Here is a 25,720-nt window from a genome sequence, read left to right as displayed (position 1 = left end):
CCTAGCAAAACTGGTTGGAACATTAATGGCTCTTTAAGAAAAAGGAATGGAATCTGACACACACTACCCTATAGATGGATAAGCGTTGAAACTATACTGAGCAAAATAAGCCAGGGACAAGGGTTGAATGACTTGACCTGTGTGAGGTCTCTAGAACACACAAATCCATAGCAATAACAAGCAGCTAGGTGTTGCCAAGGGGTACAGGGAAGAGGAGGAAATAGTTGTTTAATAAGGTGGAATTTCAGTTTTGCAGGGTATAAAGGCTCTGAAGATGGGTGGTAGTGAGGTCTACAGAACCCCATGAATATGCTTAGGACCCATAATGGCGCCCTTAAAGGAGGATAAAACGGTACGTTTTGTTATGTATGTTTTACCATAATGAAAGGAAAATGAGAACACTTTTTAAAGTGCTCTGGGAAGTGAGGCATTAAGGTTATGGTAATTAATGGCAGCACTCCAGCTTGGCCGCAGGCAAGACCCTTCTACTCCTACACTCTGCACCCTTGCCGCCAATCACCAGTGTTTGCAGAGGCTGAGTAGGACCAGGAAGCACGCTATGGGCAGCATGCCACGGTGAGCCAATGGCACACTTATGCTCTTCAAGCCCCTTCTGGTACCAGGGTCACACTGCCAGCAAGCAACACACAGGTGTTTCAAAGTAATGGGGTGTGTGACTGCAAGTCGCCATGGTCGGCCCGAATGGGTTAAGAAGCACCCAAAACAGCTCCAGCTGTGTCTAGGAGGGTGTTTCCAGGGTTGAATAGGAAGGAAGACACACTGCACGTGGGTGGCAACATCCACAGGCTGAGGTCCTGGGGAGAACTACAAGGGGAGAGAAAACCGACCCTGAGCAGAACCCTCAACTCTCTCTTCCTGACTGCAAATGCAATGCAGCCTCACAGTCCTGCCACCTCTCGCCTTCCCACCATGGTAGACCAATGCAGTAGGTTAGAATATTTTATTAGGTCTTAGGGTTTCACTGCTGTGAAGAGACACCATGACCAAAGCAACTCTTATAAAGCACAACAGTTAATCGGGCCTGGCTTACAGGTTCAGAGGTTCAGTCCACTATCATCCTGGCTGGAAGCATGGCAGCATGCAGGGCTCAGGACAGTTCTACAGAAGGACACGCAAGGTAAACTCCCGATGCCAGTCGGGACGGGAGGTGGAGCGCTGAAGGGAGAAAAGAAATGGGAGCCAAGCAAATCAAAATGGGGTTTCCTCCATAAACAATGGTCTTTCCCATTTCAAAGCAGCAGCATAGCAGCTGCCTGCACGGGGACTATTCAAGATCAAGCCAGTCACTATTCCAGCATGAACCAGGGAGGGACTCCCAAAGCTCCACCCCAGCAGAGGAACCACTGGCAATTGATATTTGCTGAAGGAGGGAGAATCTCTTCTCTTTGGAACATGGCCACTGGTTCTTGTCCCATTGGATTGTCCCATATACTTACATGTATACAGTTGGCACTAACTGAATTTGGATATGATGCTGAGGGGGGAGGGGCTGGAGGAGAAGGTGGTGGTGGAGGACGATGAGGAGAAAGAGGAAGAAGAAGACATGAAATCGAGGGGGGAGATCAGTTACTTTTCTATTGCTGTGATAAAACATCGTGATCAAGGCAACCCATAAAAGGAAAAGTACATTTGGGTTACACTCCTAGTGAGAAAGTCCATCACGACAAGGGTGTTTGGCAGCAAGCAGCAGACGTGGGAACTGGAGCAAGGTGCTGACAGCTCACATCTCAACTACAGGCATGAGGCAAGGAGATGCTATATGCTCTCAAAGCTCACCCCAGTGATGAACTTCCTCCAGCTAGGCTGCGCTTCCTAATCTTCCCCCAGTACCACCAATGGGGGCCCACGCATTAAAAGGCCTCAGCACATGTGGGACCTTTCTCTTTCAAGCTACTATAGTGGGGATCCTAGGGGAAGTAGGGGGAATAGGAATTTGTCGAAATTTATTATATACATGTATAAAATTAAAAATAAATAAATAACATTATAGGAAAAAATAGACAGGTTTTGGAAATGATAATGAAGCACAAGTCTGCTAGATTCAGGGAGGGGCAGGCGTCTGAGCAGATGTTTGAGTTTTCTGGTGTGATCGCCTTATTTTAAATATCAAGCACAGATCCTATCACAAGCAAGTGCCCGCCAGTGTGTAAAATTCTGTAGAAAGAGCACATACAAGCTCTGTGGTATGTGTGGTTCGTGCAGACAATCACGGCAAACCCTCAGTAGTTAAAGCAAGCTGGCGATGGCTCACTCATCGAGTTCTTAGAACCTAGCCCTGGGTGGGATCCATCTGTGGTCAAGGTGTCTGACCCACTTGGAGAGAGCTGCTGTCAGAATTTTAGTGTGGAAACAAATTAGGAAAGTGGTCCGCTGTTACAGGTGGCTGTCACTTTGTTCTCCTGATAGGAATATTCCCATCGTACAGATCACTGTGAATACATCTCATGAGAAAAAAATCAGTCTGATGGAAAGGCTGCACTGTGAGTGTTTCACAGAGAAATATACCAGACATGAGCTTGAAAGCTAAATCTTGGAGCCTAGGGGGCTGGAAAGACGGCTCCGTGGTTAAGAGTGCTTGCTGTTCTTACAGAGAACCCAAGTTTGCTTCCCTGCATCCATGTCTGGCAGCTTATTACTGCCTTGCTACTGCCTCTTCTGGCTTCTGAAGGTGCACGCATTCACATGCACACACCCAGATGTGCATATATACACATCATTAAAAAACTAAATCTTTAAAACTATGGAGAGGCTGGAGAGAGGACCTGGATTCAATTGCCAGCACCCATATGGTGGCTACTAACTCTCTGTAACTCTAGTTCCAGGGAATAGAATGCCTTCTTCTCTTTTTTCAGGCACCAGGCACGCACATGGCACATTGAGGTACATGCAAGCAAAACACACACACACACACACACAAAGACTAAAAATAAATAGAAAATTTAAAAAGAACTTGAAACCAAGGCTGGAGAGATAGTTAGGAGGTTAAGAGCACTGGCTGCTCTTCCAGAGGTCCTGAGTTCAATTCGCAGCAACTACATGGTGGCTTATAACCATCTATATTGGGATCTAATGCTATATTCTGGCATGCAGGTGTACACACAGATAGACCACTCATATACATTTAATAAATTAATAAATCTTTTTTAAAAAAAAAAGAACTTGAAACCAATGTCACAGATCCGACATTGGTATCCATAATATGCAAAGATTTCTTACAAATCAATGGGAAAGTGTACAGTATCTGATGGTAAAATACAGAATGAACACAATGGAGAGAAATCTCTGCAGGTGAGCCATCAATGGCCCATGAGATTATAAATGAGGCTTTACTTACTAGGGACCAGTATAATGGGCAGGAGACAGTAGTTTCACACTGAAGATCAGTGAGGGGTGTAACGGCAAGGACACAGTCTACCAATGAGGAATAAGTGGAAGAGCACATTGGCAGAGTCCTCACAGGACCCCTGTGGAGTGATGCTCCCTTCCCAGTGGGCCCCAGAGCAGCCCTCCTGGTCTACACCAGCCGCATCCCAGGAAACTGCCCTACCGCTCTGCTCTGCCATCAGAATGTCTCCTCAAATGTCACTCAACAAAAGAGTGGGTACATTTCATGCAGTTACTGGGTGAAATATGAAGCAGTTACAATGATTTCTAGACCTCAGAATACCAGTAAAAAAATTAAAAAGCCAGTAAAATATGATGCCATATCGGTAGACTTTAAACACTCAAAGTGGCGTTATGATTGCTGAACACACACACAGCTCATAAAAGCGTGAGATACTGATTGCAAAACCCACACAGACGTCAAGGTGACAGATGCTGGGGAGAAGCAGAGGAGGAAGTGAAAGGACCTCGCTGGGCTCCATCCTGAGATGGGCTGGCAGAGAATGAGGAGGGGCTGGGAGAGAGAGACACTCACCCCTGTGAAGTGGGTTCTTTAAAGGAACAGACTCATTCTGACAGAGCCCTGCATTGGCTCTGTTCGAGGGTGAAGTCACAGACCAACTGAAGACTCTGCCCATTTATGGCCTGTGGCTAGGACCAACGGATTTTTGTTTATTGACTCCCTTTCCAGAGCCAGGAGAGGGCACACCGCTTAGTGCTAATGAGAACCATTCAGAACTTAAACAGGAGCAAAAGGCTAGGGTAAAGGGTAAGGCTCTCACTGAGCAAGCTTGGGGATCTGAGTTCGGATCCCCAGCACCCCATGAAAGAAATAGGTGTGGCAGGACATGCCTGCAGTCCCAGCACTGGGGAGATAGAGACAAGTGGATCTTAGGTGCTTGGTGGCCAGACAGTCTAGCCAAGATGGGGAACTCACAGTTCAGTAAGAGATTCTGTCTCAAAAAAATAAGGTAGAGAAAGACTAGGAATACACCTAACGTCGCTGTCGGGTCTCTGCATGTGTGTGCCTGCTCACATCCATGAAATACATACGGGGGGAAGCGAGAAGAAAGGGTGAGGAGGGAGGGAGGGGAAGAAGAAGTGGAGGAAAAGGAGGAAGAGAAGGAGGGGGAGAGGAAGAAGAGAAGGAAGAATAGGGAGAGAAGAAGGAAGATGGGGGAAAGGAGGGAGAGGAAGAAGAGGAGGGAGAGGAGGGAGAGAAGGAGGAAGAGGAGGAAGGGGAGTAACAGGAAGCAGAGAAGCCCTTTGCCCCAGGATTTGGTTCATTGTACACGTAGGCAGCAACTGAATTTTGAGGGTCACAGTGGGGCTGCATAGCACCCTACTCCTGGACCGTGTCCTCATCTCACTGGTCAATGGTATGTTCAGATGGGACAGAGGTGGGTAGACCCTCCATTGGGGGAAGGGAGTGGAGAAGGACTTTCCAGCCCCAGCAGCCCAGCCCCTCCCATACACACCATCCACGAACAACCATAAAGGGAAGATTGATAGATATTTTTTTTCTATTTTACTGCATAAAAATAAAAAATTTTTATCCTTGCAAAAACACTATAAACAACATTTAATAGCAAATGACAAATTTTACAAGATGGGGAAAGGGAGATGAGATGAACGAGGTGGGGCTGAGGAGCCCCTGCACACATAGCATAGGGGCTTAGGGCAGGAAGAGGGGGATGAGACCGATGACCTGTGCCAGGGACCAAGGCAGCTCATCTGCTGGTCCTCACTCACCCCACTACCACCTCAGCTGCTTCCTTGGAACATTTCCCGACGAGGATGCCAAAGAACAAAAGTTTCTGTTCTTCGTCTGCATCCAGAGCCCCTGACATTGCTCCTCTGTGCCTTGGTTTCTCTATCTCCCACCATAAGAGGCAATAAAAGCTAATACACAAAGCACTGTCACAGTAACTCATAATGGTCATTGGAAGTCCCTGGCTATTTTATCAGTCTTGATGGTTGGCCGGGGAGTGTGGGCTGGACCCTCTGCTTGGAACATGAAGTCCCACACACACATACACACCGAGGTATGTATTATTTGGGGAAGAACAGGAAATTCTAAGAGGTGGGGTCTTCCAAGAGGAGTGGGTAACTGGCAGCATCCTTGATATATTCACCCACCAAGGCTTCACACACGACACTCTCGGGTGCTGCTTTTAGGGATCTGACCCTGTCACATGCTGTCTGGCCTCCTAAGCTTCTTTTAGCGTCTGAACAGATGCTTCCATGACTCCATAAGTCTTATGTTTCTGTGCCTTTAAAGCCAGCACCACATGGAGGTCACCAAGGTCTGTCATAAGCTTGAACAGTAAACAGGCTTTGGATGCATTGGCTTTTCAGCACCCGATGGCCGAACACAGTGCTTTCTGACCACCGTACCCTTCTGCCATGTTGTTCTGACTTACCATAGCTTAGGCACAACGAAGCTGGCCAAAAACGAATTAACATCTCTGAAAGAGTGAGCTAGAATAAAGCCTTCCTCCTTCACAGTGTTCCTTTCAGGTATTTCTTCTTCAGAAACCTGAAAAAGAAAATTGGAGCCTGGTATTTGGTTGCAGCCACAAAACGCTAGCAAACACACATACAGAGAGAGGGGTGGGGAGAATAGTACCAGAAGTGGGGTTGTTGTCTGGCATATGATGAGGATGTCTTTGGAAATGATTTGCAGGAAATGGCTGACAACTTGTGTCAAAGTCCAATCCCTAAATTCAGGCTAGAGAAATCCTAAAGTGTTGTAAGCAGGAGCTCAGTAAGGGACTGTGATGGGAGTACAGAAGAACAGGCTGCCAATAAGAATAAGTAAAGACTGTCCTTCTAGAGTTCCAAACGGAAACAAAAACTGTTGGGAACTGCAATAGAGGCTTCATGTATTGTGGGGTGTCAAAACCTTGTCTACCCTTTTATCTATGCCTGCTGAGACTGTGGAGGAGATGGAGGCCAAGCAAGATGAAGGTGATCTCGAGGAAGCCCAGGCTGTGGCGTGCATGTCACTGGATGCTTTCAGCCAGGTTGGCGATGAGAATCAGGAGCTAAAAACAAAGTAGAGGGTTTTGAAATTGGAACCAAGAAGCTAAATGGGTAGCTCAGTCCAACAGTCAAAAGCTCTTGTTGCTAGCTCTTCCAGGGGACCCGGGTTCAATTTCCAGCACCTACTCAGCAGCAGAAAACTATCTGTAGGTCCAGTTTCAGGATATTTGACATCCTCCCTGGGCACCAGATGATACACAGGCATACATGCAGGCAAAATACCCATATACATAAAAAAATAATGTACAATTGTCTCTTTAGTAATGACACAAAGGTCAACTCCTGGCCTCTGTATGGGTATGATTTACCCATATATGTGTAAGCATGCATATACATACAGATGAATGAATACATAAATCCAAGCACTTGCAACCAGGACAATAGGAAAGACATCTTGAGGACACCTCAGGACTATCATAGGTATAAAGACTTTGTGTGTGTGTGTGTGTGTGTGTGTGTGTGTGTGTGTGTGTGTGTGTGTGTGTCTGTGTGTGTGTGTGTGTGTGTGTGTCTGTGCCTGTGTCTGTGTCTGTGTCTGTGTCTGTGTCTGTGTCTGTGTCTGTGTCTGTGTCTGTGTGCAATGGTATATAGACTTCCCCTTAAGAAAAGAATGCCAGGGCACTCTACTGACACAGTGTGCTTAGAATTCCTTGTACTATACTTAGCCATGAGGCACTGAACTTATCAAGGCAGCCTTAGCCCAAAGGGCCTGACTACTATCCACACTGTTGGCAGACCTTGAGGATTTCCACATGATGCTGTTTTACAGGCATAGAGAATGTAAGAGTCATGGGATCATAGAGGCTTCCACCCAGATGTCAATGAAGAACTTGGGGCTAGGGGGCAGACAACATGTGACACGATTATATACCTAAAGTCAAGGTAGGGGATGGTGGTGAAGCTGTGACGGTGAAGCATGGGCTACAGAGGAGACCCTAGGATGCTGGGGACTCTAGGAACATCTGCTAGGGAGAGCTGTAGGCAATGAGAGGAGTCAGTTCAGGAGAGAGCCCTGTGAACTACAGTCTGCAAGGTGGCAGGGGTGGGTCACCCACTGAAGCTCACACCAAGTCACTATGAGCTTCAAAGTTTGGGCTTGGAGCTACAGCACTTCAGATCTGTTCCGTTATTTCATTCCGATCTTTCTTTTCAAGTCTCTGAATCCTCCCTTTATGGACGGGGATATTTGCTCTCCACATCGCGTCTTAGTCTTAGAAGTGAATCATTTTTTCTTTTACAGAAAAATTAGGCTCACAACAAGAGTTTGCCTTGCATCTAAGAAGGGACTTTTTGGACACGGGCTTCTGAATGATGCGGGAGCCAGTAAGACTTGGGGGAAGGGAAATGGGCTGGAAGCATTCTAAAATATGGGATGGTCAGGATATGTTAGGGACCAGGAGCAGAACATTACAGTTGGACTATGAAATGACCCCCACAGGCTCGTGTGTTAAAGGCTTGATCCCAGCTGGTGGTATTATTTTGGGAAGTGCTAAAAAGGGGAGGTGGAGCCAAGCTGGAGGAAGTGGGTCATGGGGAAGCATCTACAAACAGTATCATTTTCTTAAGTCCACCTTCCCACCCCTTCTTTTCTTCCTGAACAACCCATAGCAAGCAACTTTTCACTCTTTCCCACACTTCCATCCTACCCCAAGTGTGATGGATTGTATATGCTTGGGCTAGGGAGTGGCACCATTAGGAGATGTGGCCTTGTTGGAGTAGGTGTGTCACTGTGGGCACGGGCTTTAAGACCCTCATCCTAGCTGCCTGGAAGCCAGTATTCCTTTAGAGGCCTGCAGACGAAGATGTAAATGTCTCAGCTCCTCCTACACCATGTCTGCCTGGACACTGTCATGCTCCCTCCCTGATGATACCGGACTGAATTTCTGAACCTGTAAGCCAGCCCCAATTAAATGCTGTCCTTATAAGAGTTGTCTTGGTCATGGTGTCTGTTCACAGCCGTTAAACCCTAACTAAGACACCAACAAAGAAAAAAATCGGAGCTGCTATTGACTAGAATGTCTAAAAGCATGAGCAACAAATAAAACTGTAAAGCTGTACCTCTTTAAGTTGTTCCCCGCAGATCTTGAATCAGAACCACAGAAAAGTTAAACTAGCACACTGGGCCAAAAGAGATCCCTGCCCCGCCCCCTCCCAGAGGACCAGAGAAGCAGTGGGTGCTCGAGGTGTGGAATAGGGTAGGTTAATTCAGGTTAAAGTATGAAGGTGTAGAGGGAACGGTTCAGGCAAAGCTTCCCCAAGGAAGAAGCACGTTGGAGAATCTGAAAGAGCAAGAACAGTTAGAAGCAGACGGGGCTACCAGTGTAGGAGATACAGGTGAGAAAGTTCTATAACGTGCCTCATACAATCAGGGAACAGGAAGCATGAGGCCATGACAGCTTGGCTGGCAGCTAAGGGACAGCCTTAGAATGTCCTTGAGTTATAAAAGGAAAAAACAAAAACAAAAACAAAAAACCCTAAGACCAGTCTGCTTTGAAGTATGGATTCTTAAGCCTGGGGTCAGGATGACTCCTGGCCAGAAGTCATCTTAGGTAGTCTGGGTGACCTTTCTGAATCTTGATTCACTTTCTTCAGTAGAGGGGGACCCCCACTTTGTAGCAGAATTGGTCATCAGAACATCTTTGAGAACTTGAGGTGGTGAGTACTGGCCAGAGCAGGTGGCCCCTGTTTTGGGTATCACCGTTAACAGCACCAATGAGGCTAAAGCAGAGACAGGAGGCTCGTGTCTGCTTGAATGTTTATTGAAAGACCTGAGCACAGACAAGGAGGCAGACTCTGACTCCTCTAAGACTCTAGCCATCTCTGTCCATACTAACCCCCCCCCCCCCCGCCACACACACACACACGCACATGCACACGCACACACACGTGCACACACACACCTCTGCAGCTGCTCAAGGGCTCCAATGTCTGAGGAACCCAGAGACCTCCAGATGCCCACACGGAGGACCACACAGAACTCAGACACAGTGGCCTTCATGGCAGGCACACCTCCCCCTCCAGCATCAGCTCAGTGCTCCACAGATCCAGAATACAGACCCCCTTCATCCCTTGGAGTTCCCCAGTTCCATAAGCTGGCCCAATACCACCCCTGCCACTACCGGGTACCCTACTGAAAGCGGCTGGAAGCGGGTTCACCTTGAGCTCTACGTTGGGCTTGCATTGATGGGAGGAGCAGGCAGGTTGCAAATGCGTCATCCTCCCCTTCCCCCCCCCCCACACACACACAACCTCCTTTCCAAAGGAAATAAATAAATAAGAGAAGAGCGCTCTCCTGCTGGCTGCTCCTGCAGGGTGAAATGGATTATTTTCTCTGTCCTGTGCCCAATATCAGTACTTATTTAAAAGCATATATCTGCAATGCTGGGTTTTTAGCTCGTCAGCACGCCCGCCCGGAGCCCTCAGGAAGCATCTTTTCTCTTTGAACAGCCTGGCTCTTGCAGTAGGGGGTCTGCTGGGCCTTTTTACACACAGCCAAGCATTTTTCTTCCCTGAAATGAGGGTCTGCTCAGCCAGGCTCTGGAAGTAGTCAAGCCCGTTGGCAGAGAGCATTTCCGGTGCCAGGTCTTCTGTCCCAGAGACCCTGTGCCTCCTCCAGTCCAAGCCGCATCCTTTGTGGCTAAATCTCAAGCCCCGAGGGTCAGGTATGTGTCTATAGAGCTAAGAACCAGCCACAGAAGGGACAGAAAGTAGGCAATACACTGGTCCTAAAGTGAGGGGTGAAAGACTCAGAAGGCAGATAGGTTATCCTGTCAAGGGAGTCTGCAGTGTTTGGAACCTCTGCACTGTCTCCCTCAACAGCTGCCTCTCTTTCTTCTCCACAAACTGTGTGCAGGGTCAAAAGTATTTATGTACCTCAGGAAAGAGAACTATCATATAATGCCCTAAGGTGACATCTCAGAGTGTTCACAGCACCTGGTGGCTATGGTCATCCACTGATGTCCTCTGAGGCTCCGAGCAGATCCACAGGAAGTAAGAAACCGGCTGGAGCTCCCTACCTCTCGCCCACCAAAACCCTATGAGCTCGGCCTATGTGGCCTATTTTATAAATGGTGAGATCTGAACTCAGAGAACTCAGCCAGCCAGGAAAAATCTAAACTGGCTTGTGCCCCTGCTTGTCCCACTGTTAGTGCTGGCCTGTGCCTTATCTAGAAGAGAGTTGAGTGTTCGTGTCCAGCCCCCTCTGCCTCCTCTTTCCCTGCAGGAGACCAACAGTAATTAGCTCCAAGAGGCTCCCCAAGTGGCCAGAGGAGGCTAGAGAAGGTCCTCTTGTCTTCCTGCCCACCTGCCCAGAGCTCTGTGTCACCCCTCCCACGGGCTGGCTGCTGTTGTTCAGACAGCCCTTGGGTAGTAAACTAAACACCATCATTAGCATTTTTCAAAGCCCTGCTCTGTGGCCAGCGCAATGAGCAGAGCTGTAAAGGGAGAGGACAGCAATCGAAGCAGAAAAATATGGCACTTTTTAGACTAGTTTATGAGTTAAACAGAAAGAAAACTCTAGTATTCCATATCGGGATATTGAGCAATGTTCCCACGGCTGCTGGACTGTAAAGCAATATTGAACGGTGCCTGTAACCTAAACGATACAAGATGGACATAATTAAAAACAATTGATTCAATATTTTTTTTTTTTTGCTAAACCTCGGGGTGAGAATATAAGCTAGTCATGATGGAAAAATGCCAGGCGCCGTGACCCAAGCCAAAGCCGTCCCTGGGAATACATCAGGTATTAACACAGATGACACATGAGTACACATGGGTAGTAAGGCACTCATGACAGTGGTAAGTGATGTGATGTCATAAGGGATGATGTGACCACACACAAGATGACAGTGACGTCACACAGGGGGAGAGCTGACCACACCTGATGATGATGGACATGACATACACGCAGTACGCTGTGCCTCATACCAGCCGTGACAGTCACACAGTCACTATGGATTCCAGACAGGCACACAGTCACTGTGGATTCTATCAGCATGTCGAGAAACCTCTCAGTGCTCAGCCCAGGCTTCCAAGCTGGGAACATCGTAAAGAGCAAAAGCAGATGCAGGTCACATCCCAAATGGCTCTAGCAGCTAAGGAGAGACAGCTTCTATATGAAAAATCACACAGATAGCCAAGCTGCCTGAGGTAGGAGATGGGTTGAGCCTGCTACAAGACTGGGTACTCTGGGAAATCTCTGATTGAGCCAGGGCTCTATGTGAAAGAATAGATTCAAACCCAGACCATGTAAGCCACCAAACAGACCACTGTGCCTAGAAATGTTTGGCATGCTATGACACCCCCAAGTACTGAGCCACTGGGCACGAACTTGCTAAAGGCCCAAGCCCACATCCACTTTTCACTAATGACAACATTGCTCCTACCTGCTCTCTCTCCAAGGGTCACTGCAGGCAGATGATATGGCCAGAGAAAACATGGGCAGGGGTCACAACGACAAGACACAAGCTTTTCAAACACCACATTAGTACATAGACGATGTCAAGACAGTGACACGAGAGAGAGAGAGAGAGAGAGAGAGAGAGAGAGAGAGAGAGAGAGAGAGAGCAGGGGGAGGGAGGGAAGGAGGGAGAGGGAGAGATCCCGAAGCATCTTTGGGGTAAACAGAGCAGGGCCCCACCACATCACCTGTTTAGAGCTAATGGGTACACATTGGCAGGTATTAAAGCTCTCCTGTGTTTAACCAGCCTCTCCTAGAATGGCTCAGACCAACTCCAGTCTCAGGCAATTCCAGTTTGAGCTCCAGCAGCTCCAGCCAGCTCCAGCTCCAGCTCCAGCTCCAGCCAGCTCCAGCTCCAGCTCCAGCTCCAGCTCCAGCTCCAGCTCCAGCTCCAGCTCCAGCTCCAGCCAGCTCCAGCTCCAGCTCCAGCTCCAGCTCCAGCTCCAGCTCCAGCTCCAGCTCCAGCTCCAGCTCCAGCCAGCTCCAGCTCCAGCTCCAGCTCCAGCTCCAGCTCCAGCTCCAGCTCCAGCCAGCTCCAGCTCCAGCTCCAGCTCCAGCTCCAGCTCCAGCTCCAGCTCCAGCTCCAGCTCCAGCTCCAGCTCCAGCTCCAGCTCCAGCTCCAGCTCCAGCTCCAGCTCCAGCTCCAGCCAGGTCCAACTAGCCCCAGCCAGTCTCAGACAGCCCCAGACAGCTCCAGACAGCTCCAGACAGCTCCAGACAGCTCCAGACAACTCCAGACAGCTTCAGACAGCTTCAGACAGCTTCAGACAGCCCTAGCCAGCCCCAGCCAGCTCCATCTCAAGCCAGCTCCAGCTATTTGCAGCACCAGTCAGCTTCAGTTCCTCTCCAGTCCCCTACTCCCACCACCACTAAATACTCAGCCTTCTGGAGAAACATAGGCACTCCAGACCCCTCTGTGCTAATGGCGGTGGGTCCCTGTGGTCCATCTGCAACAGGCCTTAACACCACAGTGTCCACTCCATTTACGGAAACAGTCTGCTGATCCCTTGACATACTGAATACACAGAGTTCATAATGGTTTCAGCTCCACCAGAAAACTACATATGAGGCTGAGCCCATGTCCAAGGAAACCCCAGAGACCCAGTTGGACCATCTAAATCGTGAGCTGAGCCAAGCGAAGTATGTATTGAGCTTTATGCAGAATGATTGAATGGTAGAGGTGGCCTGGAGATACCAGACATGGCCTTGTCCCTAACTGTAGCTAGAGGATGGCAGTAAACAAATTCCATGTCAACAAGGATTTTATGGGCAGAGATAAGAAAGGGGACAAAAGGGCTGGGCGTGGTGGCGCACGCCTTTGATCCCAGCACTTGGGAGGCAGAGGCAGGCGGATTTCTGAGTTCGAGGCCAGCCTGGTCTACAAAGTGAGTTCCAGCACAGCCAGGGCTACACAGAGAAACCCTGTCTCGAAAAATGAAAAAAAAAAGGGTGGGGGAACAAAAAAGCAGAGTATCCTGGGTGGTCCCTGCAGGTATGGGAGAAGCAGGTAGTTACTCTGCTACCCAGAACCCTCTCCTTCAGCGTCCGACTTGCCTTACCTACCAGCCACTGCAGCCAGCACCATCCTATCCTCTCTCTGTTCTCACTGGGCTCCTGTCACTCTGCAATTAGAGATCACATTTTATCATGGGTCCTCCCACCTCCCCACCAGACAGGAGTATTCCCGAGAGACTCAGGAGCAATCGTTAGCATACAGCAGGGCTCAGTGTCGGCTGAATACAGAGCCCCCACCCCCACCCCCACCCCCGTGCTCAAGCTTGCTGCCCATGTCACAAAGCCTGACATCCCTTGACATCCATATTACACCTGTGGCATATTAAGACTGTGATAAGACCAGAGCATAAGTGTGTGGGCCCCAGAAACAAGCAAGGGAGTGAGGGGTGGACAAAGAAACTGGCGTATAGCAGGGGCGATGTTCCCCACCCCCCTGAACCCACCAATTATTGAGAAGGAAAGCTAGCCAAGATGAGCAGTCCCCTGGTGCAAAGTCAAATCCTCTGCCCTGGGTTAGCAGAGCCCTAAGAGCCGTGGTCCAGGTCAAGGAGTGATTGCCGGATCTGCCACGACCTCCCTCTGGGGCCTCTGGGGCCAGAATTGATTGGTGTGATTTAAACTCATCAAGGATAGCAGGAGAGGGGACCCCAGGGGAGCTTGATAGAAATATGGACTCTGCCACCAGAGCGCCTGCCTGCTAATAGAGTCCTGGCCTCCTGCCTTGCCACCCCATGGTGGAGGCAGCAACTACTCAGACTTTCAGATACTCCGGACACGAATGCCCCTTGTCCGAGACTCCAGCTGTCCAGAACATGACTTCACGAGTACCCAGTGAGCGTGCAGAAGCAGTCCCCCAGGCTGAGGTCTGAGCTCATTCCCGGAGGGTAAAGAGGACGGAGGACCAGGGGAGGGTCTCTCTTCAGCCTACCCTCTCTGGGATGAAGTGTAGCCAGGGAGTGGGCCGCCCATGCCAGGCGCCTCAGCATTTCCAGGCAGGCAGCCCCTTAGACCTCATGCTCTCCTCTCATGAGATTCAGAGCCAGGATGCTAGCAAATACTGAACCACATGCGCAGTCCTGAGAAGGTTCCCACATGGACTTCGACACGCTGAAGCTCCACTCCAGGCCAGGAGAGAAGAGGCACGGTTTCATTTGCTCTCCATTCAGCCCTAATTTGTACCACTGGGTGTTTTAATTTACAAGTCAGAGTTAATAAATTGCGTGTAAGCTCGATTACCTCACGCTCCCCTGACTTCCTCCCCTGCCTGTGGGAGAGTGATGCACCATGGGAAAGATCTGGAAGAAGACTCGGTATTCCCTCCTTCACCCGGGGGATTTTACACCCATCCCAAGAGCCCTGGGGAGCAGGGGAGAGGCAGTGGGTGGACTGAGCCTAGTGTTTCTCATATGGATTCGAGCAAAATAAATAAAGCGTGGATCCTTTAAGACGGAATGGGAAGAAAAGGGAAAACCAGTGGGAAAACGCATCGACAAAAACAATACTAGAGCCGGGCAGTGGTGGCGCATGCCTTTAATCCCAGCACTCGGGAGGCAGAGGCAGGCGGATTTCTGAGTTCGAGGCCAGCCTGGTCTACAGAGTGAGTTACAGGACAGCCAGGGCTACACAGAGAAACCCTGCCTCGAAAACAAAAACAAAAAAAACAAAACAAAAACAACAACAACAACAAAACAAAACTAGAAAGCAAGGACCTCGTGCATTCAAGGGCAGACATATATAATGCCTGTCTCTGTGGAATAGAAGACCCTGCTGGGTAAGTGCACAGGGACACCTATTCCCAAAGGGCTGAGTCAAGCTAGAGTCCATGGATTTATCCATATGGCAGATCCTAAAGACTCTAGGGTCCCAGGAGTGAGCACCAACCTGGAAAGTTCCAGAGACATCTGGAGCCTCCTAAACATGGACTGAGAAGTGACTCATTCCCTGAGCACAGAAGGTCCCGACGGAGAATCACTGGTTTACAGACCAGAGAGGAGTCAAAGGAAAAGAGTGGCTGCAGGTGGAAATACACACACATACAGCCTAGAAACCGCAGTGCCCAGCCCAGCCCATGTGTGTGGGTCCCAGTTTTAACACCTAGTCTCTCTCCCCAGGCCCATGGCCATCTGGGAGCTTACAGAGTCTGAACCTCTCAGCTTGGTGACACCATGTCCAGGAAGCCCTTCATTCCAGACATCCTCTCCCTTCCCATCCACCCCCAGCACTCTGATCACCAGACATCTCCGTGGGCATCTACAACAGGGGCCCATCCTTGTTCTGGCCACCCTGGAAATAACCAGGAAGAATAGTGGCAGCGTGGCTCCCTAAATGTGTCCCAAAACAAGGCTATGACTGGAGAGTCCCGTTGGCCTTCCCTCTCCCTGCACAGCCATCTTCACCTGATGGGAAGGGAGGAGTAAGCAGATTCAGAGGATACGGAGGGACACAGTCAGTGTCCTCTGTGGGTGCCCCCCCATCCACCACCAACTTTCTTTGCAATTTTTCATGTATTTCATCTATTGGCAAACAGGAACAGGGTCCCCTGAGTGACAGGCACTGTGTGGAGTCCAAAAAGCTATGATGGTAGTTGAGACATAAGCACTTCCTGCTCATGTAGCGCTTAAAAGGCCAAGAGAGGATGAGTAACTATACACACACAGCCTTGTGCTCTGTAAGAAGAGCTCCGCCCACTCTGCTGCACACACTGGGAAAAGCTGACCAGACTAACACAGACGTGTGTATTATCTAAAGCTGCAAGCATAGTCTAGCCTGAAAGAAGGCAAGAGATGCCACACACCTGATACAGAGCCAGCATTCCAGGCCTGGACAGCAGAGGGATCTCTGAGCTAGGTGCTGTCTACTCAGTGGTCCTGGGCTGTTATGGCTACACTGAACTAAAACCAGATAGTTGTGCAAGGTACATCCACCTGGGTCACACAGGCCAGAAAGGGGTGTAATAGACTACCCACTGAGCAAGGAACTGAAGAGAGATGTGCCTGCCCCAGCTCCTTGGGATTCAAAAGGATCTTGGGAATATTGAACACACAGCTCTGGCCTGAACTGATAAAATCTACATGGGTTGGTGGTACTCAGATGGCAAAGCCCTCAGGTACAGGCACACCTTGGGACCTTCAGCAGAAATGCGTAAAAAGAAACACACAGTCACATACTTTTATATACACATATGCACATATTTGCACAAATGTACACACATGCATACACACACATATGTGTGTGTATATATATATGTGGTGCATATATATGTGTGTGTATATATATATATATGTATATATATATATATATATATATATATATACACACATATATATATATATATCAAGCCTCATGTATGGCTTTTGAAGTACTTCAAGGGCATTTGGGGTAATTTTGATTACTGGTGATTTCAGCTCCCAGCTGACTTTAGAACCAGGCTCTTCACAAGATGCACTCCACTATAAACAAGCCACTGCACCTAAGTGATGCTGTGGGGACCACGGGGATGGTGGCATAGAGGAACAATAAGAGCCAGTTGATTATTATCTCTGTGTGGGATTTTTCAAGAGACTCTTGAGGTGGAGTGAGGGCAAGTCAGGGCTGGGCAGAAAGGATCATGACATGTGGTGACACAGGCAGGAAGCAGCCATGAGAGGGGCTGGGCAGCATTGTGTGTGGCAGAAACATCCTGGAAGAAGCAGTCAGAGAGGAGAGCCTCAAAGCTAACCAGTGGTACTCAACAGCTTGGAGGACACAGGGAGGCAGAGAGTCCTCTTATGGGCAAGGTGTGGTCCTATAGTACTGAAGGCTCCTATAGCAGGTTAGTAAGGATGACTGCAAGGAAAAGACTGCAGAGCTACATCAGCTACTTTGATGGTACAAGGAAACAGGCAGGTTTTGATAGAAGGGGTGGGTGGATGGTAGTTGGGGCATTAGAAAGATAAGAGCAAAGGCCAGCCTTGTGGAGAAAGCTGGCAAGGGCAGAAAAGCTGAGATGGGACCAGTGACCACCAACAGGCACACCACAGCTGCACCTCTCACTACCAACACTTGTTGCTTTCCCCAGCTCTTTCAGGGCCCCAACCTCATGCACCTGTACCTTCCCTATGCTATTTTCAACATGGAGGGGCCAGGCTAGGATGTGAGATGGGCAGTCAATGGGCGTGGTTGAATGAGCAGGCAGATTTGAAAGAATAGGCTCCTGAGTGCCGAGGACACATTCAGCATGAAGCCAATGGCCTTGCCAAGAGTTCTTACAACCCAGCTGAGGGAAATGTGACGTTGCCCTACAAAAGGTCCTTCGCTGCACCCTATACAAGCTGAGGGACACTTCAGGGTGCGCCCACAGGCCACTCAAAGCATCATTAGAGGAAGGGTGAATTGCAGACCAACTCCCTCCCTGTTCTTATGGGCAAAGCATAACTCAAGTTCTGCAGGGAGCTGGTGAGTACCTGATGACTAGTGATTGGCTGATAACCTTTAGGAGTCTCGAACAAAGAGAGGGGAAGCTACAGCTGAAGCTCCCAGAGAGTGAAAACACATGGGTCCCTCTACTGTCCCTAGGAGGTGGTCTTTGGGGCCTATAGGCTCTGCTGGCATCTGCCTCTGTCACCTGTGCTTGCTGATGGGAGAGGAAGGGAGAGGTCTTAGAAGCCAGGATGCAGCTGTTCATAGGCCACTACTCAAAGCCTTAAAGGTTATCAGCAACAGCTAACACTGACTCCTTTATCTGGTGCCACATACCTGGTCCAGTGTGGGCACTGGACAGCACCCAACCCCTTCACCAAGCCATGCGAAGTGGGTAGTTACCGTAAGAATTTGTCCTGCCCAATTCACGATGTTACTTCTATCTGAGGAGCTGTTTGAAAGGTCTAAGGGGCTAAAACCCATAGGACTGTGGACTTGTGTTACACACTATTAAAGCCTTCCTCTGACCTGCTAGATACAGCACTGGGCTGCTCTGTGGGAGACATATCTGAATTAGCAGCTCAGACAAGGTGGCAGAACTGTAAGATGGCCTGAAGGCCTCCATGCTGCAGTGATACGCATTGCAGCATCCCTTCCTCGAGTGAGCAGTGTGTCAGGGTGTCTGTCTGGCACTTTCATAATCAGATTAGTTTACACAGCAAGAAGGAGCCGGCAGTGGAACTCTGCCCTAGTCAGCTGGCTGTGTGTTAAACTAGAGGAAGGACCTGTGAGGACCTGACCTCCCTAGGTGGGTTGGCTAGTTGGTGGGTGGGTTAATTAGTAATTTGGTGAATGGAGAGCTTAGTCAGTTGGTAAGAGGGTGGTTTGGTTAGTTGGTAAGTTAGTAAACAAATAGGTTAGTTTGTGAATGGGTGGTTAAGTTGGTTAGTTTGTGGGTAAATTTCTTAGCTGGTAAACTTGTGATTAAGTTGGATAGTCAGTTTGTGGGTGAATTAGTTGGTAAGAGTTATTTTGTGGGTAGATGAGTTAGTCAGTGGGGGCAGGTTAATTAGTTGGTTGGATGAGTTAGTTTGTGGTCATTTTGGTTAGTTAGTGGGTGGGTTAGTTGGTAAATCAGTGACTGGTTGGACTAGTTGATGTATGGATTGGTAAGTTGGTCAGATGTGTTAGTTAGTTCATTGGGGACTATGTGTGTTGACTAGTTAGTAAGTTGATGCATGAGTTTGTTAGTTGTATTTCTAAATGGTAAAATCTTCCATATTCAACAAGTAATATCTGGCTACCCTAGTCAATCGAGCATCTGTGGGGAACCATACTGTACACATTTATATCACCTCAACTCTATTTTCCTGGCACTCGAAAGCAGAGAGAGTAAACTTCAAATGGTATGGTTGGTTTTTCCTGACTTTCCACTCACTGGGTGATCAGACACAGGGGATAAATCTGCCTCCCTCATCCCTACACAGTCCTCACGGACCTAGCAGCCTGTTTGGCTATGTGTGCACACTGTCTTACGCAACAGACCTTCGATACAGAATGGCCCTACATGCAAAACAAAGTCTCGATCTAGTTTCCAGCCAAAGAAAGGTCCCCTGGTTACAGCGCCAGGAGCTCTCAGATGTCACACCATAAAGATGCTTATAGGTGCTTTGAGGAATTATCAAAGAGCAGTTCGCTTACGCGGGGCCTCTGTCGTGTGGTCACAGAGAACTGAAGGGCCTCGTGAAAGGCTCCTTGACTGGCACCCGATTGATGTTCATGCATTGAGCCTGTGAGGCATGCTCATGCCACAAGCATACTGACAAACCGACAAGTGAACCACTGCCCTGAGCCTGTCCCTGGCACATCTGACCAGCATCCCTGGGGACATCCATCCACAAACACCTAGAGCACCAAATGATACGGAGAAGCTTAACTTTGTTTGCTCATCATTCATCCAATAGGCAAACACTCACTGACTGAACTCTATAGACCACATCCTGTTATAAGCCTAAGCACCAGGAACAAAGACCACGCCACTCAGAGAAGTAAAATCTAGCACCTCACAATGGCAGCAGAGCCCTGGGTCTGTCCCGGAACACAACACGTTTCTGGTCTTGGCTTTTCAGTGAGCAGTTAAGGCTAATGTCTGAGCATCTAGACCCAGCTTGTGTGACATTTTGAAGGCTATAGAGCCATTAGAAGGCAGGGCCTGGGTGACAGAAGTCATCGAGGGTGAGATTTGGAAGGTCTTTCTCTGTGCCTTGATCTGCCACCACAGGAGGAGGAGTCTCTGCCACACGGTCCTGCTGCCATTCCTTTCCAGATACAGGCTGCACCTTCTGAAACTGGGGTCCCAAATAACCCCTTCTTAGGGTGTTATGGGTCACTGACGCAAAAGCAGCTAATAAATGCCCAGGGGTATGTGTGTGTGCCCATGTCCCCATATGGATGTATCACACTTCTAGAAGCAACTGGCTCAGAGATGAGCCCTGAACAGATGTGGAGAGCGAGCAAGCCTTGCTGTTGCAGTGACCTGTCCCTGCTATAGTGGTGTTTGCTGGAACTCCTGCCAGGAGACTCCCTGAAGGTAGAGTCTACAGAGAGTCTGTAGCCCTGGCGTCTATGTGGGTGTGAAGAGCTACATCCCACCCATGTTTATTCATGGTCTCTACTCAATTAGCTTAGAAGCAGCTGGAGGCCCAAGTTCAGAAGTAAAACTCAACCAGGGAGTCTTTTTAAAAATCCCTCTCCCGGCAGGGTTTTCCAGGGAACAAAAGCAAACCCATTTAACTTATTATTGAAATTGATTATCCATTCTGCAAGGCACTACTTGGCACTGGCCTGAAAAGGAGGTGCGTGACCGATTATGCCAAAGGGAGAATGGACCAGAACCAGAGGAGATTTGGCCCAGCAGGGTCCTCCCACGCACAGTGACTCAGAACCACTCTGTCACATGGAATTGAAGACTGAGGGAGTCCAGCCAAGCACATGGTTGTCGTGACTCAGAGTAACCCTCCCTGTAGGCATTGCCATCCTGGGTGGTACCTGAGAAACCAGTTTGTAGTCATGGCCTCCTGTTAGCCAAAGAGACTGGTGCCTCTCACCCATGTACTAGCTGACTAGAATGTGGCTCCAGGAATCTTGGGTAACCCAACTGTGAGATGATGCATCAGTCCAGTGTGTAAGCTATTTGGGCAGTTAATACGCTACCAGGCAATTGCAGAGGAAGCAGAAAAGAAATCCTGAGGGGTTCTCAGTTAGGACCACTTGACCAGTAGGACCCTACCACAGACCAGGCTATGGAGGCTAATCAGGGGCTCCAGCAAACTCAGACATTCTGATGACAGAGGCTGGACTAAGACATGGTGGTGTGTATGTGAGCATCTTGCTTAACACTCTTCAGTGAGTAACACTCAAGTAGTCAAAGCTGTGGCGCCATCCCTACACCAGTGAAATGTGCAAATCTTAACAGTCGTTCATAGGGCCCTGGCTGCAGGACAGTGTTGGACTTGAGGACCAATAGGAAGAAAAGGTATAAGACCCCACTAAAGGGTAGAAAGCTTTTGAGAGTTACGGTGTGACTCAGAGTCTTGGGATGCTGGGTGTTGCTCTCTTGGGATGTATGAGTTTTCAGAGGAGGATCTCACTGATGGAACCAGCTGGACTGACCTGCACCTACATCAGTGATGGCTGAACGTCCCCCAACCCCTGTCTAAGATAGAAGAAAAGATGGAGGGAGCCCGGGAACTGCCTGTCCATATAAAACCATCTCAATCTAAGAGGCAGGTTCACCCCACTCTGGTGGCCTGGGGAAGGTACCTGAATAACAAGAGAAGCTGCTTCAACTCCAGTGAAGAGGAAGCTGCTGAACAGCTGGCCCAGGAGGGAGGAGCTTCCCTGCAGGGAAAGGATGAGAACAGACTAGACTATGGATGGGTGGCCCCAGGTTAGCATCCATCTGTCAGGTTAGGCATTCTCAATGAGATGAGAATGCGGGAAAGCTCTAGAAGAGAGGGGCATTTAGGGAACAGAAGGCCCAAACAGAGTCCACAGGGACTTCCTGAGAGCCCTTCTCAGAATCTCTCATGCGGTTATATGTAGATGCTTCCAAAGGAAGATGAGCCAGGGAGGCCTGTAGCCAGCAAGAACAGTGATAATTTTCTAGCATCTGATGAATTAAAACACTAGCAGGCATGTGACTCTAGAAGCACTAGAAATGACTTTGTCCCAGTGATGCCAGTTAGGACAGATACAGTGAACAGTTACTGGAGACAATAGACAGTTGAGCCAAAGGATGGATACAGGAATGGCAGGCTCCATGACCAGTGGACCCACTGATGGATGGGGAATGGAAGGCTCCATGGCCAGTGGACCCAATAACAGATGGGCCAGAAGGAGTCTAAAGTCCCAGAACACTGAGAATGGCTAAGCAAAATGGGGTCCAGATAGGGAGGGTTCTGCCACTAGGTTCCCAGTTGGAAGTGCACTGGTGAATAACTTGAGAGAGTGGGGAAAAGGATTAGCTATAAGGACCATGAAGACCCATAGGAACTCTACAGCTCCCAGACGAAGTAGGCAACCCCAGGTCTCTAGATGGGTAGGGCTAGCACAGAATCAAGAACTGCTGCAACTGTAGGAAGAAACAGAGGGTTGTTGCAGGAGAGAACCACAAGCCCAGCCCACACGGGAAGACCCCATCTTCATTTGTTCTTGTTCCCTCCTCCCAGGACCTTCCACGGGCAGAGCTGAGTTGGATGTTCCAGGGACTGGCTTGTAGAAATCCCAGTAGAGAATGGATCTAGGGATAGAAGGAGAGTATCTGTGTCACCTGCTCATGTGGAAAACACAGGGTTAACCCCAGAGAGGCTAGCATCCCTAGCAGAGGTCAGAGGCACCCTATCACAGCCCCCAACAGCCCCTATAGCTTGAGGGTCCCTGGAAGGCAAGCACGTGCAAGGGTTCCCCAAGGTCACTATGATGATGGATATCAAAGCTATACTAACCAAACCCTAACAGGGTAAGCTGGGGGTAGGGCACCAAGGAGTGTGGCTGAGAGCTGAGTGTGAATTGCCCAAGGTTCCTGTTTGGTCAGTGGCTGGAACATTAGACTGTGTGAGGGTAAGAAATGGCAGAGCTTTCCGAGGGAAGGTTTTGGGGCTGTTCCATAGAATCCTAGGTCTGGGTTCAGACTCACCAACCCAGTACTTTTGTCTGAGCCTTGCCTCTGCATAGTTCAGCCTGCAGCCCCCAGGAAATGAGGCATTCCAAATGCGACCTGGAAAGTCACTTGTCCTGTCCTTTAAGGAGCAAACAGGGCTGGGCTACACTGGCTGTCTGGCAAGCCTCTGGGCAAGGATCAAGCATTTGCTTCGCACCTCCAGCACCAGTATTTATTTAAGCCCCAGCAATGAGTTAGTTTGCCCTGCAAATGACTTGGATAGCACTTCCCCACCAGGAAGCCTGTAGGCTGCTGAGACGAGCACAGCATACAATGGCCATAGGCCAGGTCTCCTCGCATCCCTCAGTATCTAAGCCTGCAGCTCTCCGCACCTGAAGTATCTCTGCTTTCTCCCACTCCTGCAGGCCATTTGTCTTAAGAGCATCACCTCCTCCATATATGCTGATGCTAAGTTCTCCTTTCTGGGATCTCTCTGCTCCAGTTCAGATTTATTCTCCCATCGACTCCGGCAGCTTACTATGGCTGCTGCTCGTGGCTAGGAGGGACCCAGACTGATCTAAGGAGAAGAGTGAGTCACACTCTTGACCCCACCCCTCTTACTGGCTTGTCATGACAGGTCCCTATATAAGATCCTCCTGTGGCCCAGCAGTCAACCAGCCTCATGGCCAGGGGCAAAAAGGAACAGTATCTAATGTGAGGGCAGAAGGCTTATAAAGGGAACCTAAGGGCAGTCTAACTGTTCCTCCATTCTGGAGGCTCTGCTAGGACCACAGCCATGGCTGTGCTTCTCTATGTCTTTTTCCAACGGTTCCTTGAAGGTCCTGGCAGGTCCAAATCTCTGGCATCATGAGTCCTGGGCAGTTCCAACAGGTCAGAATAGAAGGCTCACACACCTGAACATTGGACTGCCATCCTCTGGGATTTGTCATCTCCAGGGCAGAGTTCCTGCCCAGGTCACTGTCCTGGCCCATTTTTTGATGCTGTAATAGAACAGGAGACCAGGAGGCCTTTGAAAATCCAAGCGCTAACCACTGAATCTGAGGGTAGGAAGTCCAAAAGCAAAAGCCACCTCAAAGACTGGCAGCTACTTGGTTCTCAGCCTCTTTAGGGTTCAAGTGATCATTATTGGACTATCTATTCCTTTCTTTGTAGGCCAATCTAGTCAATCTCCCTTTTAATATTTACTTTTATTTGTAATTACTTGTATGTAGGGGTGGCTGGTATGTGCACATGAGTGCAGATATCTGCAGGGGTCAGAAGAGGGTGACAGATCAACCAGAGTTACAGGTGTTTGCTAGACGCCTGATGTGGGTGCTGAGAACTGAATGCAGGCCCTCTGAAAAAGAATTCTGCGATCCTACCTGCCAAGCCATTCCTTCAGACCCCTTTCCTTATGTAACATGCATTGATCCTGTTGATTTTGTTCCTTTAAGGAACCCTCATTGATACATGGACATTTTCAGATTACAGTGGGCATTCACTCAACATGGACATACCAAGGCCTCCTGTGAATGTGCCCAGCACCTGCCAACCTCAGAGAGAGAACAGTGACTGAGTTATTGGCCTCATTCATCAGCAAGGTAAAGATCACATGACTGTGACCTCTGCTTCTTTCTTTCAGGCAACTGTCCCACCTGTAAGAGACTTGCAGCTCCATTGGGCTACACTTGATAATGTAGGCACTGTCCTTGTAAGAGGGTCCTTAACTTCCTCATATCTACCGAGTCCACCTTGCCAAGTAGCTGATGTTGTCAGGTTGCAGAGAGTGGGGCAGGGATATCTAGGAGTGGCCTCCTCCACCTGGCAGTGATAAGGGAGAGAACTGTCAGGTATCTAGGATGTGGTACAGAAAGATGTTGGGTCTTGTATCCAGCTTTGCTGAGTCCCACTATTCCCAAGGTGGCCTTCTTATCCATGAGATCCAGAGGTTTCGAGGAAAGTGGGGGTGACCATAAGAGAGCAGTCTAGGGAGTCTGGCCCAGTGGAATTTGACAAGTTATTTCTCCGTAGGTGAAATGAGCCAGTTCAAGCCAGATTAAAATATATTCCATTCCGTGTTGCTCAGCACCAGCACACAAGCACCTGCCTCCTTCTCGTGCCAACTGTTAATAGACAGGTACTCTCATCTCCTCCCAAGCCTGAGGCCATGAAAAGATCCAGAGAGGATGAGGCAGAAAGGCAAAGCAGTGTGCTTGGCTCTGGCACTCTCCTCCCCATCCTCAAGGCTGCCTCAGCATAAATGTCTACCCCCTGTCCCATCTCCTCCTCCTGGTTACTTCTCTGTATTGTCTTTAGCCTCTTACCACTATTGATTTGAATTTTCACAGGATATCCCCTCCTTCCGAGGTGCCCTTATTGAAACCGTTGCAGGTGGGCACCCACACTTTCCACACCTGCTTCCCCCTCTCTCCTCTCAACACTACTGCTTTCCAACACAACAGCAGGGGAGTACCCTGAATTGGTCATCATTCTGTATGGTGAGAGAAAGAAGCACACCCCATTCATCCTACCTCTGCTAACTGTGGAAACCCTAGCCAGGTGTGTGATGAGAAAGAGTCTTTGTACAGCTAGATCTGCCTCTGCTGGGCTGCGGGGGGGGGGGGGGGGGAGAAGGGAGATATTTCTTTAATAGGCCTTCCAGTGATGGAAGAATGGTGTTAATTACAGCCTGAACACATAAAACATGCTCTGTTGAGATGGTGAATTTGAAAGTT

The 25,720-nt window shown here is 49.1% G+C and overlaps 2 long non-coding RNA genes across 12 annotated transcripts in view; one reads left to right on the top strand and one right to left on the bottom strand.

The window, feature by feature from the left end:
• Positions 1 to 13,661, bottom strand: part of 4930543I03Rik — a 61,978-nt gene extending 48,317 nt beyond the window's left edge. For 3 of the 10 annotated variants that reach the window (XR_875537.3, XR_875540.2, XR_003951520.1), the window contains exons 1-3: positions 13,475 to 13,661; positions 6,035 to 6,452; positions 5,829 to 5,944 (exon numbers count right to left, since the gene is read on the bottom strand). This is a non-coding gene — a long non-coding RNA (RIKEN cDNA 4930543I03 gene). Of the gene's footprint in view, positions 1 to 5,828; positions 5,945 to 6,034; positions 6,453 to 10,924; positions 11,045 to 13,470 lie in introns of those variants that run through there. The other 7 variants (XR_003951522.1, XR_003951523.1, XR_003951524.1 and 4 more) reach the window with 6 other exon arrangements.
• Gm35118 lies at positions 11,347 to 25,398 on the top strand. Of its 2 annotated transcripts, XR_384314.2 has the most exons (4): positions 11,347 to 11,601; positions 12,159 to 13,051; positions 24,470 to 24,586; positions 25,334 to 25,398. It is a non-coding gene; the product is annotated as a predicted gene, 35118 (long non-coding RNA). The 2 variants fall into 2 exon arrangements; XR_003951525.1 differs by lacking the exons at positions 24,470 to 24,586; positions 25,334 to 25,398 and having other exon boundaries at positions 12,159 to 14,658.
• The last annotated feature ends 322 nt before the right edge of the window (positions 25,399 to 25,720 follow it).

This window comes from Mus musculus, chromosome 15, assembly GCF_000001635.26.
Source record: "Mus musculus strain C57BL/6J chromosome 15, GRCm38.p6 C57BL/6J".
NCBI classification, from domain to species: domain Eukaryota; kingdom Metazoa; phylum Chordata; class Mammalia; order Rodentia; family Muridae; genus Mus; species Mus musculus.
The sequence above is the reverse complement of the archived record's forward strand: the minus strand, read 5'-3'. Positions and strand labels throughout refer to the sequence as shown.